The following is a 14,229-nucleotide window of genomic DNA, read 5'->3' as shown; positions in this document are numbered from 1 at the left end:
TACAAGAAATAGCGACAATAGAGCAATTCCAGCAATGAATAAAAAATGTGATTGGAGTAGGACGACGATCAGAACGGCAACCGCAGCAACGAGTGAAAAGAAACAATTTTTTTAAATCATTGATTTGTTACGAAGATTTAAATGAAATTTATTTCTGTGGGTATTGTAACAATGTTATTTATATAAAACGGGAATATATTAATAGTTCTATATGTAATGGGTATAAAAAATATACAGCATATGAATAAAAGTTTTATTATTATAGTAACAAATATTGTAGTACCATTATCAATATTTTCTTAAAAAACTATTTTTAGCTGCGTTTCTTAATTGAGCAAGTATTCATTTCAATTATTCATGCAACGTGAGATTTGGACAGCTTATTCCAAATATATTCAAATTTCGTTTTCGAAAGTTGACTAAATTATTTGACAACTCATTATATTGAAAATAACTATTTTTTTGGAAAAAATATTAGGTGTACAACTTTGCTTCCGCCGTTTTTGAATAGATGTATGTAGCGGTAAGTAATGATCGAAATAAATAACCCCATGTGGGCATGCAGGAGCCTTGGGCACCTGTTAACATAACCTCATAAAAATATTAGTCTATTTGTGTCTTCATCATAAAGTTATTCGCAATTGAAAATGTCAGTGTACGAGCCAAATTCTCGTCATTTGCGGGAGGTTTTACTTTTCTGCTTCAATATGAAGAAATCTGCTGCTGAGGCTCATCGAATGCTCTCAGATACTTATGGGGAAGCCACTATTAGTGAAAGGACATGTCGTGAGTGGTTTCAGCGCTTCAAGAACGGTGATTTTCACGTCGAAGACCAACATAGCGGTGGAAGAAAGAAGGTTTTCCAAGATGCGAACTTGGAAGCATTACTTGACGAAGACTCGTGTCAAAGTCAACAAGAATTGGCACAATCATTGGGAGTGACTCAACAAACAATCTCAAAATGCCTCAAAGACATGGGAATGATTCAGAAGCAAGGATATTGGGTGCCGTACGAGTTGAAACCAAGAGATATTGACAGGCGTCTGTTCGCTTGTGAACAGTTGCTTGCAAGGCAAAGACGGAAGGGATTTCTGCATCGTATTGTGACTGGGGACGAGAAATGGGTTCATTACGATAATCCCAAACGCAAAAAGACTTGGGGATATCCCGGCCATGCTTCCACGTCGACGGCCAAACCGTCTATTCATGGTTCCAAAATCATGCTCTGTATTTGGTGGGATCAACTCGGCGTAATATATTATGAGCTGTTACAACCAACTGAAACAATCACAGGTGCTCTTTATCGAACCCAATTAATGCGTTTGAGCCGAGCATTGAAAAAGAAACGGCTGCAATACAACGAGAGACATGATAAAGTGATTTTGCAGCACGATAATGCTCGACCCCATGTTGCGCAAGTGGTCAAGAAATACTTGGAAACATTGAAATGGGAAGTCCTACCCCACCCGCCATATTCTCCTGACCTAGCTCCTTCTGATTATCACTTGTTTCGATCCATGGCACATGGGCTAGCTGACCAACACTTCCGGTCTTATGAAGAAGTAAGAAATTGGATAGAATCGTGGATCGCTTCAAAAGATGTCCAATTTTTTCAACACGGGATTCGTATGCTGCCCGAAAGATGGGAGAAAGTAGTGGCCAGCGATGGACAATACTTTGGATCCTAAAGGTATAATTAGTTTTTTACAATAAAATCGCGAAATTCGGAAAAAAAACGGCGGAAGCAAAGTTGTACACCTAATATATTAAACCGTTAGTATAACGAAACATATTATTAACGAAGCAATACCATTGAAGTCTTTAGATGTATAACCAAAGCGCTCAACATTAAAATTGCACTCATTAATTATGCAATAATTTTCTTCAAAAAAATTAATGGTTTTCCCGGTGTAAGTATTAACAGCTCCTAATATTTTCTTCCCGGTAAAAGGTAATGAAATTATGGAAATATTGACTTTCTTCAACAGTTGATAATTTTTGTCATTAATAACACACATAGTGTCATTAATAATTAGCACAAGTTCTTCAGTGGGTCGTTGATATGCAGCTGTGATTCGTTGAAAAGTAGGTAAAAATGGAAATACAGAATAAATTGATATACTACTGGCAACCATTTTCTTCGTTTCTAAATTCATTATCCATATATTATTGAAATGGAGAATATATAGGTTGTTAGGTATTACTAAAAACAGTAATTCCTCAAGTTTTGCATCACATATATCAAGTGAACTTTTTTTTTATTTCTTACATAAGACTTTGTCCAATTCGCCTCAGGTTTAGTTGGAGGTTTTAAAGTTGTGGTTGTAGTTCTATAAATGTTATTTTTTGTCCATACATTGTATATTCAACTGCAGTAATGTCATCTGCATCTAATTTCATCTTGCCTTTATACAGGGTGTCCCGGTTTGATTCAGACAAATTGATATGGGAGACAGGACTCATTATTTTAAGCAAAAAAGTTCATATGAACATGGGTCCAATCTCGATCGGTAGCGAAGTTACAAGGTGTTTAAATTTAAGAAAAAAATAGGTTTTTATTTTATTGTGCTGGACCTATCACAGATAGACCCTTTAAATTTTATATGTATATTAGGTAATAGATGTTATTTCAAACGAGAGTTTTCCTCCAATTACTAGACAGTGTGGGATCCGCTTGTCAGACCGCTTAGTGTACATAGTTTGTAAATATTATGCTATAAGTTAGGATTAAGGATGAAGGCACGAGGACGATTTACCCTTAAGGTGCGCCCATGGTTGACGTTACTCGGTACCCTGGGTTTTTTCCACGACGCTCTGTTGGCATGGGAAGTACAATGCTGGTTCCCTTTGGCGAGATCTTCGCCAAGGGCTGGGTGCCAGATGTGGACGCAGCGGCTCCATGCGGAGGGCTGTCCCAATGACTTTAAGTATTGTTTAGATGGTACGCCCATGGTTTACTACCATGGATGTTTATACTTAAAGCTAGGGAGAAAGCGGATCGTTCTCTTTTTTCTGGCTTCCTGGTGGACTGAAAACTCAGGGGTCGTGCCCGCGCTTTTTACTCAGTTTTATCTAATATATTCATATCGTTAAGTTAACGTGGCTATCATTGAAAAGTCCCTAACTATTCCTGAAACACAATTGCCGAAGCTCCAATTAATAAACCCCTAGACAACGAAGAAAAACCTACAACAGGATATTGTATTTTCCGAGGTCTTGGTGCATAGAATCCTTTAAAAAAATTTGCTCGTACACCACTGATGAATTTTTTATATATTTTTTAACTTCTCCCATTTATTACCTAAATTTTGACTCTCTTAGTTTTGATCGAATTCTGTTCCATTTTTTCATAAAATAATGAATTTATAAATTCAGTGAAATCTACAAACGTCAAGAAGCTCATACTATTTTGACATTTCATATTAATTTAACTATCAAAATAATTTTTTTCACATTACCTTTGAAAACATTTGATTCCTTTGAACTTTATTCTTTAAAATTTAAATTATCTCTATTATTCTTTTTTTTTAAGCAATTACAAACATATATAGAAAAAATAACAAATTTGTATTTAATTATTTTAAATATTATATTTAAATATTTGTGGTGAAGAAACATTATTTTGATAGTTAAACTAATATGAAATGTCAAAATGGTATGAGTTTCTTGACGTTTGTAGATTTGACTGAATTTATAAATTAATTATTTTATGAGGAAATGGAACAGAATTCGATCAAAAACGAAAAGAGTCAAAATTTAGGTAATAGATAGGAGAAGTTAAAAAATATATAAAAATTCATCAGTGGTGTACGAGCAAATTTTTTTAAAAGGATTTTATGCACCAAGACTTCGGAAAATACAATGCCCTGTATAGTAATTGGAGAAAATTTACTCTCTTTTAAAGCAGCTCCTATTACCTAATATGCATATAAAATTTGAAGGGTCTATCTATGATAGGTCCAGCACAATAAAATAAAAACCTATTTTTTTCTTAAATTTTAATTCCCTGTAACTCCGCTACCGATCGAGATCGGTCCCATGTTCATATAAACTTTTTTATTTAAAATAATGAGATTTATCTCCCATATCAATTTGTCCGAAACAAACCGGGACACCCTGTATACATATAGGATACATAATAGAAGTTTTCTCACCTGAATGACCCAAACCTAAAACGTGACCTATTTCATGAACCAAAATCCACAACAGGCTCACTTGATCCTGAGGTACATTATTATCCAATCCAAAGTATAATTTCTTCGATTTATTTATGTAAATCTCAGTGCAAGCATTATCTTTTGTAGGAGGGAATGCATGTGCTAAATCTCCTCTAAATCCATCAAATACAGATTTACAATATCCTTTTATACATCTATAATTCATAGGGTGGTTGTAGGAGTAAAAGAATATAAATATGTCAAAATGTTTTATGTTGTTTTCAAACTTCAAATCGGTAACTTAAGTCCAAATATCGAAAGCCTTCTCAATAATATCTTTTACGGTATTTGATGAATAACTATGATGTGCAACATGCCAAGTTATTTTTTTCTTATACCACTTATTTTGATCAGTGGAAAAGTCTAAGAGTTTTTCTAAATCAGACATACCACAACGTAATGGCTCCATAATTTCCATAGTTTCTTTATTCAATTCTCCATCAAACATTTAAGTGATAATAATCTTGAAATGTTGCTATAGCATCTGACTCAGATACAGTATCAGTCATAAGTAAAGCAACAAATAAAAATTATAGGTCCCTAGAAAATCAGCAGTCTTTTTAGGAATGATATACATATATTTTGATTCTGCACTTGTAAATATACTAAATAATGTATAAAAACCCAGTTGATTTTACTTATCTGTCCGATAATTTTTTACATTTCTTTTAAGACGTTCCAAAAGTAAAGCAACAAAATCGTATTTTAACACTTTATTAGTGACAAGTACATTTCTGAATCTGCATACTGGTTATTTTTGTTTAATTTAGTGGTACATAATGCCTTCTGGTCGCAGTTTGTCAATAGATATCCGAAATTTGATTATTTCAAAGTGGCGGTCGGATATGAAACAAATAATCATTGCAAACCAATTGAAATTGAATCGAAGTATTGTTTCTCGTACAATAAAACATTTTTCAATTCGAGAAACTGTTGCCAATAGACTAAAATCTGGACGGCCAAGAAAAACCAGCCAAAAAGTGGACCAAAAAATTGAAAGTGTGTCCCGTGATCCGTTTCGCTCTGCAATGGATATAAAAAAGAAGTTGGAGCTGGTTGATGTTTTTGTTAGTACTGTTCGAAGACGTCTGACAGAACGCAAACTATTTGGAAGAAAACCGGCCAAAACATCATTTATTTCTCCGAAAAATAGACAACTTCGGCTGAAATTCGCTGAAGAGCATATTAATTGGACAGTAGAAAAATGGAAAACAGTGCTTTTTTCGGACGAAAACAAATTTAACTTGCATTCAAGTGATGGTACTTGCTGGGTACGTAATCCTGTTAACAAGAAGTTTGATCCAAAATACACTCGTGGCACCATAAAACATGGAGGAGGAAAGGTGATGGTGTGGGGACGTTTTTTGGGAACTGGCGTGGGTCCACTGATTAAAATTGATGGGACAATGGACCGATTTCAATATTTACGAATTATAAGAGACACAATGGTCCCATTCACTAAAGAAAATTTGCCATTGTCGTGGGAATTTCAACACGACAACGACCCTAAGCATACTACTAAGGTGATAAAATAATTTTTTGCGGACCGTAGCATTCGTGTAATGAAATGGCCTGCTCAGAGCCCAGATTTAAACCCCATAGAGATTCTCTGGGAAATCATTGGCTGTAAAGTAAGACAGGAAAACACACAAAAATATCAAAATTGTGACCAGTTCTTTGACGTCATTGTTCGAGTTTGGAATTCCATATCAGAATCAACCTTTATCACATTATTGGAATCTATGAGTCGTAGATGTGCTGAAGTGATAAAAAATAAAGGCTATGCTACAAAATATTAAATATAAATGCATTTTGTAATATGTTGCTCTACTTTTGAAACCTTTGTAAGAAATATTTTGTAATTTAAACTAGAACTGTTACTTTTATTTTAAACATTGTTGATTATTATTATTGGTTAATAAATTCATTCAACTTAGTAATAAAATTTTGAGAACCATTTAACCTCTTTTAAGGATATTAATATAATTTAATTTGTTGCTTTACTTTTGATTGATACTGTATATCTGTAAATGAAATTTTCTTCCATCGATATATTTTTGAGGTAACCATATTTTATTATATAGTTTGCAACATTTACTTTTGATTTAGTGTAGCTGATAAGTCATAGTAATAAAAACGTAAATGCTGAATACTTGCACATTATGGTGCTGTCATCTGTTAACTAATAGTAAGAGTAATAAAAAATTAGTTATATTCCTTGAAAGATTACAAAATTGAGGAATTTTTTTTTTAAATAAAAGGTTATAAGCATTATCAATTATTACTTTTTATTTAATTGCGTAAATCTTTTAACACTTTAGTTTCATTATTGTTAAGACTTGCGACGTATTGTTATATCATGGATTATGGTTGTGTTATTTATTAGTTTAAATGTTCAAAGTGAGTTTAAGAAACTGATGTTACGCCCATGGACAACCCCAGCCATTGGGTAATACTGTTGGAATTCCCAACGCTTAACACCCATCTTCGGCTGGGGGAAGTTATTTTATGATTGGGATTTTCAGCACTATTCTTTGTCGGACTAACATTGCGAATCTAAATTAAAGGTACCGCCAAACGAATACAATGGCTGGGCTCCAATAAAAGCCCAACGATCATGCCTTTAAGTGCTACGCTTTAACGCGACAAGATAGCCTAGAAGCCGCTAATGGGGCCTTATCGGGACTACATCTATGAGTGTTACACCTCCGTATCAGTACTTAAGGAGGGTGCGAAACTGAAGAGGCTCTTTTTTCTCGCTATTTCATCACGGACTCGTAAGCGTTAGACTCTCGTCAACATTCTTTAAATAACGCATTTCTCGATATTGTATAGTTGTTAATGTTACCAATAAACCTTTGTTAAGTTAAGAAGGTTTAGTTTCTTTTATACGCAAAAACAGTGTCTCTGAGACTGCGAACTCAGGGTGGTCCTACATAATCGATCAATCCAGTCCACGATCTACGTAGTTCACGGTTATCGTATCGAAAGGGGTGAATCAACCCAACCACGTACACGCGCCAAATTTTGGACCAAACAATTATAATTTAAACATTCTTTTAAGGCATAACCCTGTATGCTTATTACACTATTATAAAATGGTATTAGCTGAGCCTCTACATAAGGAAGACTATTCTCTTTTAACAATTCACGATGATTTTTCAAAACTTCTTAATAAAAAAAATTAAAATTTACATTATGTAATGCATGTAACTTATGTACAATAAAATGATCGTTGATCACACATAGATCATGCACGTTATTCTCCGACAAATATAAAACAGTTTCTTGTTTAGAGACGGAAATTAATTTCATATTATCTTGTCCTAGACAGCTACTTACTATGTAATTGTCTGACATAAGTTGTAAATAAGAAACTTTCGTGTTAACACCGAAATAGACATCTAATAGTTAGAAGAAATTTGAAATAAGATTTATCCATTTACTTTCATCAAAGCATAACATCTTCCCATTTGCAGGTATCCGTATGATGGGTTGAAATTCTTTTGACATATTTAGGTTGACGTGAACATCAATTCCAGTAGTTAGAGATGTGAATATTTAATTAATTATGTAATAGTCTTTTTCTTTCTTCTTGGGTACCTGGAGCATGACATTGTCTTTTGTTACCCCTTTTTCGTACATTGTAAGTACTTCATTCGTCGGAACCACATACTTTTCTTCCACTGTATTACACATATTGCTCTAATGAATTTCAAAATAATACTTTTAACCACATAAAACAACTTTATACAGGGTGTTTCAGAGTTAACTGTACATACGCCATCGGGGGCTAGAATACTTCACCGTGATTCAAATTCCCCAAATATCATAGGTAAATCTCGATTCATTCTCGAGATACAGAGCGTTTTCCTTTTTTTACTCAATGACTTGATAGTCATAACTTTTGACCAACTCGTTATAACTAATTCAAATTTCGTGAGTAGTCACGTCTCAATATACACTATACGATACCATTAACGGAGTTTGTAAATTGCAGGTCAGAACTACGAAAAAAAAAATTTAGAATCTTTTTGGAATTTGAACACCCTGTATATTATTTTCTTTAAAACTCTATGGAGCCTTCAATACAGCGTTAGAAGCTATCTTTACCACATTAATTTCATAATTCCCACACGTAGCATTCTATCTCAATAACAAGACATTTTTTGAAAAAAAAATTAATATTTAATAATTGTTCGAATTAGCCGACATCTTTGTATTGTAATAACGAAGAATTAAATTAAATAATAACAATTGCAACACAACAAAACAAAAAACAGTTACAAGAACTGTTCAAAGTGACTGCCATTTGCTCGTATACATTTTCTTGCTCTTAACGAAAGTTGCCTTATTGCCTTTCGTATGAGTTGGTCAAAAGTTATGACTATCAAGTTATTGAGTAAAAAAAGGAAAACGCCCTGTATTTCGAGAATTAATCGAGATTTACCTATGATATTTGGGAGAATTTGAATCACGGTGAAGTATTTTAGCCCCCGATGGCGTATGTACAGTTAACTCTGAAACATCCTGTATATTGGAAATAAAATTTAGATGGGGGGAGGGGGAGGGTAAGAATATTCTGGAATAATCATAATTTATTATTAATGTCAATCCAACTATTATGACTTTTATGAAATCCGAGCCATTTTACATATACGCGTCTTTCTTTTTTACGTAATACTTTTTCTACTAGATGAACATTTGGATGTTTCATTTTCTGAAGTTCATATTCATAAAATGCTTCTTTAATGGGTCTGTCATCCTGATCTTCGAGCAAATATGTTGGAGGATTGGTCAATCGTACCTTAATAATTTTAAATAATTCTGTAGTCCAATTCAATTCCAATTCCAATCAAAAACGTGTTTTATTTTGCTTATGCGGACCACATCCCCAATATTATATTTCTTAGGGTTAATGTCAAATTTAATGTGGTTATATGATGAGACTAATATTTTATTTTCATTACTTTTATTGACATTAATAGGTCGCATTTTTGTGGTTGAATGTTTTTCCTCATTATAATTTTTCACAATTTGTGATAATATATCAATCCATTTGTAAGTACCACTTAGGCTAAAATATTTGTAAAGTTTTTCTTTTATTGTACGAATACATCGTTCGACAATGGCAACTTTCGTATGACTGAAAGTGCTATAATGATTGATGTCATATTTTTTTGATCAGAGTTTGAAAATGGTGCCCATTAAATTCTTTTCCTTGGTCTGTATGAAGATTTTTTAATAACCTGTGTGAGTGTTTCAGAATTTTAGGAAAAGCTTGGACAACTTCATCATTAGTTTTTTATTTGAGTGGTTCAGCCCAAATATATTTCGAAAAACAGTCAATAATAATAAGAAAATATTTAAACTTTTTGTTGTATTTTACATGCATATCCATTTGGGCAAGATCAGCTTGCCACAAATAATCTATTTCCTTAATAATGATACGTCGTCTTGGAAAATTTTTTCTAGTAGATTTATGTAGCTCATTAATAAGTTGAACTTTTTCTTTCGCCATATCGATAACTTTTGGACTGTTTTCTGTAAACTTGATATTAAGCCCCGAAGTTCAATTAGTTCATCTTTTTGGCTGTTCATTCCTTTCTGTAGAAAACTAATTTGAGCATTAATATATGTTTTATTTGCAGCGCTGTTATTATCTTGAGGTACTTTTAAGTTACAAATTCTTTTATTTTCTATTTACTTATATTATATTTACATCACCATCTGACGTATAGACTAATGATGGTTTCGGCTTTAATATGAGATGAGAATATCTTTCTTTAAGATTATTTCGACTGAACTTGTCTAAACTCATTTTAATAATGATCAATATATAACGTTTGCTTCTTTAAGTTCCTCAATAATAGAAATAATTTCATTACCATGAGATGTATTCCCCGCCTTTTTTGAAGCAAAAAATAATCGTAATCTGATTACTAATTCATTTACGTTATCCCAATAAGCATATTCCACTGGGTTAGTATTATATCTAAGATCTAAATTGCCACTCCCTCTTTTAACTTGCAACTTTCGAGGGGTGTCTAAATTTTTTAATAATCTGCAGATTATATGCACATATTTATATCCTGTATTTCCTTTCACTCTTTCATCAAGTCTCCATCCTATTCGATGAACATTACTTTTTTCTAAAATGTTTTTGTAATGCAATTAATCATTTTTTGAGACATTGTCAAGTTCTTTGTAAAAAATTAGCTTATATAATCCCTCTGGAAATCGATCATTATCTAATATTATATCTCCAATAGCCTTATCGAAATTGAGATTAGAATTCCCTAAACTCCATTTAGATACATCTTTATTATATCTTGGACCATACGTCATATCTAAATCAGGTGAAGATTCCAAATATTGATAAATATATTTTTTTACTATTTCTGGATACTGTTCAAGATATTGGTCAAGGATTTCTCTAGACATACTGTTATTATCAGACATAGCATCATCGAAATCATATTCTTCGTGTAATGAATCATCATTGGGGTCTTCTGAGGTTGTTGCTATTTGCCTCAGTGGTAAAAATTGTAAAGTCTGCAAGACTGTTTCTGACTTTTCTTGTTTATCTTTTGTTTGGTCCAAATTTGGCGCGTGTACGTGGTTGGGTCGATTCACCCCTTTCGATACGATAACCGTGAACTACGTAGATCGTGGACTGGATTGATCGATTATGAAGGACCACCCTGAGTTCGCAGTCTCAGAGACACTGTTTTCGCATATAAAAGAAACTAAACCTTCTTAACTTAACAAAGGTTTATTGGTAACATTAACAACTATACAATATCGAGAAATGCGTTATTTAAAGAATGTTGACAAGAGTCTAACGCGTACGAGTCCGTGATGAAGTAGCGAGAAAAGAGAGCTTCTTCCGTTTCGCACCCTCCTTAAGTATTGATACGGAGGTGTAACACCCATAGACGTACCCCCGATAAGGCTCCATTAGCGGCTTCTAGGCTGCCTTGTCGCGTTAAAGCGTAGCACTTAGAGGCACGATCGCTGGGTTTTTATTGGAGCCCAGCCATTGTATTCGTTTGGCGGTACCTTTAACTTAGATTCGCAATGTTAGTCCGACAAAGAATAGTGCTGGAAATCTCAATCATAAAATAACTTCCCTCAACCGAAGATGGGTGTTAAGCACTGGGAATTCCAACAGTATTACCCGATGGCTGGGGTTGTCCATGGGCGTAACATCAGTTTCTTACTCACTTTGAACATTTAAACTAATAAATAACCCAACCATAATCGGTGATAAAACAATACGTCGTAAGTCCTACCAAATGTCTCTATGTCTACCCATTGAAAAATATGTACGAATTTTCTCTTGTTTCTCACAAGCAATATCATCAAATATGCATATAGAATTTTTTTTTACTTCTTGGGGGTCCACCAATTTATCGTTATTAGTATATGGAAAATACCCAATTCCCTTTACTTGTTTGAAAACATTATCCAATAAAATATATTTAAGTCGAAATAGAGATTTTGAATAAACATAAACATTTTCAAAACGTAGTCCATTCACATTAAATAATAAACTTAAAATGACATTCGTTTTTCCGCTACCACTTGGACCGCAAATTATTCCCCGAAAATAATTTGGAAGTAATTTACTATGTTTCACATTTGTACATGTATCACTAATATCTAAATATATTATTGACAAATCTAAGTCTTGTGCAACTACTTCCATGTTTTATGAATTGAAAACTAATACTATGATATATTATATACAAGGCGTAAAAAAAAAATTTTTTAAAACAGTAAAATGTTACTAATATTGAAATTGGTGTATCAAAATTCTCTGCTAAGAGAATACTAAATAAAATTTAGACCATATCGTTGCCGAAAAGTCCACCATTTAAGGCTGGAAGACTATCGAAAGAGAAGAATTTGTTGCAGATGGCTTCTTAGAAATTGCAGAATGGATCTACATTTTTGCAGCAAAACTTTATGGCCTGAAGAAAGTCGGTTTTCCAATAATGGGTGGTTTAATCGAAATATACATTATCATTGGCAATAAACAAATCAACATATTCATCGTGAAACGAGCTTTCAAGAAAGGTTTGGAATCAATGTGTGTGTCCCAAAAAAGTTACTTTGTAATCATATGATGAATATGAGGAAAACGTTTAGGTGCATCTTTTGTTAGAAAAGTTTTAATCTAATATAGGCAGCGCGAACCTGCGAAATCCTGTGAAAACACACGAGAAAAAACATTCCGGTTTTATTCTGCGATTCGCAATTGATATCGAAAACTTATAAATGAATTTCATTTTGCAAACTCGATTCGACCTTGGGTGCCGGAACAGTTTTGCTTCGTGTATCTTCGTTTCCATGCTGTTTAAATTGGTGCCACAAAATTCTGTCCACCGACGTGGACTTTGATCACCACTTGTATAATGTATTGTAAATGGCAGGGACAGAAAATGTGTCCCTTTTAGCTGCCTCGGCTTTGTTCGGCTTGGTTTGGTTACATTAAAAGTATTGCTTATTACTTCATTATAGTTTTTGCGTTCGTAAACAGCACACCAAAATGAGTAATAGCAGTGAACGCGTGTCTCTATTTTTAGATTCCATATCTAATGAAAATGAAAACACTTCAATTGATTTAAAAATTGCGCAGCTGCAAATAAAACAACGGAAAATTAAAGAAAGTGTTAAAAAAACTAAACTTCAAATTAAAGAGCAAATGAAAAAGTTACATGTATTAGAACAAGAATTAGATAATGTAAATTTAAATATTAGTAATTTGGAAAATATGCGAAATATGGAATCAAATGACTAAATTTACAAATACTTTTTAATTATTTTGAAAGGTATACGGACTCGAAGAGTCCTATTAGGGCGCTTTGTGTCCGTATATTTAATACCTTTTAATGCAACCAATGCTAGTTTCAAGTCTAAAAAAATACAGAGAGGAAGGTATTATAAATAATTAATACAATACAACAAAACACTGACTCACACATGTTAAAGGTTATCAATAATCAAATAATTATTTATTATCTTAATATCGTTTTTCCATAGTCAATTTTGTTGTTAAATGGTTTTTAGAAATAAAAATAAAATCAGGATCTTTAAGATTTTTTAAAGTAAGAAAATACTTTAAAAAATAAGGAAAACTTTACAGTTATGGGTTCGAAGAACCTTATTAGGACGCTTCGCATCCATATAAAATGATGAAGACAGTATTATTTATTTCTTATGCCGCAACATACTTAATTTATTTTGTTTACTTTCAAGTAATTCAAGTTGTCTAGGCATCGTAGCCAAATTTAATAAAGGTAAAACCCATTTATCTTTTATGTCAATAAACAATTCAATGGGCAAAGCATCTTGCCCGTTCTGCCCCGTTTAATCATAATATCCGTAGCTATACCAGATAATGGAAAACATAATCGTTGATCAGTTCCGTATTTTTTGTTTCTACTAACTATTATTGTTGGTGATACTTGTTCGTCATCTTCATATTCATGTATTGAATTTTATTCACGAAATGTCTTATATCGAATTTTTCCCATTGCCTGTTTATTCAAACAATTAAAATTTAATAACCCAATTTTATCGATTTTAATAGTTTCATTGTATGGCATCATATCATAGCTTAAACATTATAAGAAATATTATTTATTGTATATACATTTTTTAAATTCAACTTGCACTTTTATTTCCAATTCATTCTTTTTAACTTAAAATAAATACGATAAGTTTATTATTATTTTATTTAATTTTACCACTTACAGATTATTGACACTACAAACAGTTTAAAGTTAAACAGTAAAAGTTCATTAGTCATATTTATACTTTTTATTTAGTCTTCAATTTAAAGTTTAGAAAATCCATCCACCTGTCGGGGATGATTGCTACTCAACTTCTCCAAGACACTGATGTAACTTAATGGTATCTGCTTCCGCGGGTGGTTTTGGGTTTTGTGTATTACCGAAAGACCACTCTCGTTTTTGTCAGACCGAGAGGAACTGAATTGAAGCAC

General features: G+C 32.9%; 1 pseudogene; it reads right to left on the bottom strand.

Annotated features, from left to right (window-relative positions):
* Nucleotides 1-4,124: 4,124 nt before the first annotated feature.
* On the bottom strand, nucleotides 4,125-4,726 carry LOC136419125 (matrix metalloproteinase-27-like; annotated as a pseudogene).
* Nucleotides 4,727-14,229: the final 9,503 nt, after the last annotated feature.

This window comes from Euwallacea similis, unplaced genomic scaffold (assembly GCF_039881205.1).
Source record: "Euwallacea similis isolate ESF13 unplaced genomic scaffold, ESF131.1 scaffold_87, whole genome shotgun sequence".
Classification (NCBI taxonomy): Eukaryota; Metazoa; Arthropoda; class Insecta; order Coleoptera; family Curculionidae; genus Euwallacea; species Euwallacea similis.
This window is presented reverse-complemented; position numbering and strand designations above follow the sequence as displayed.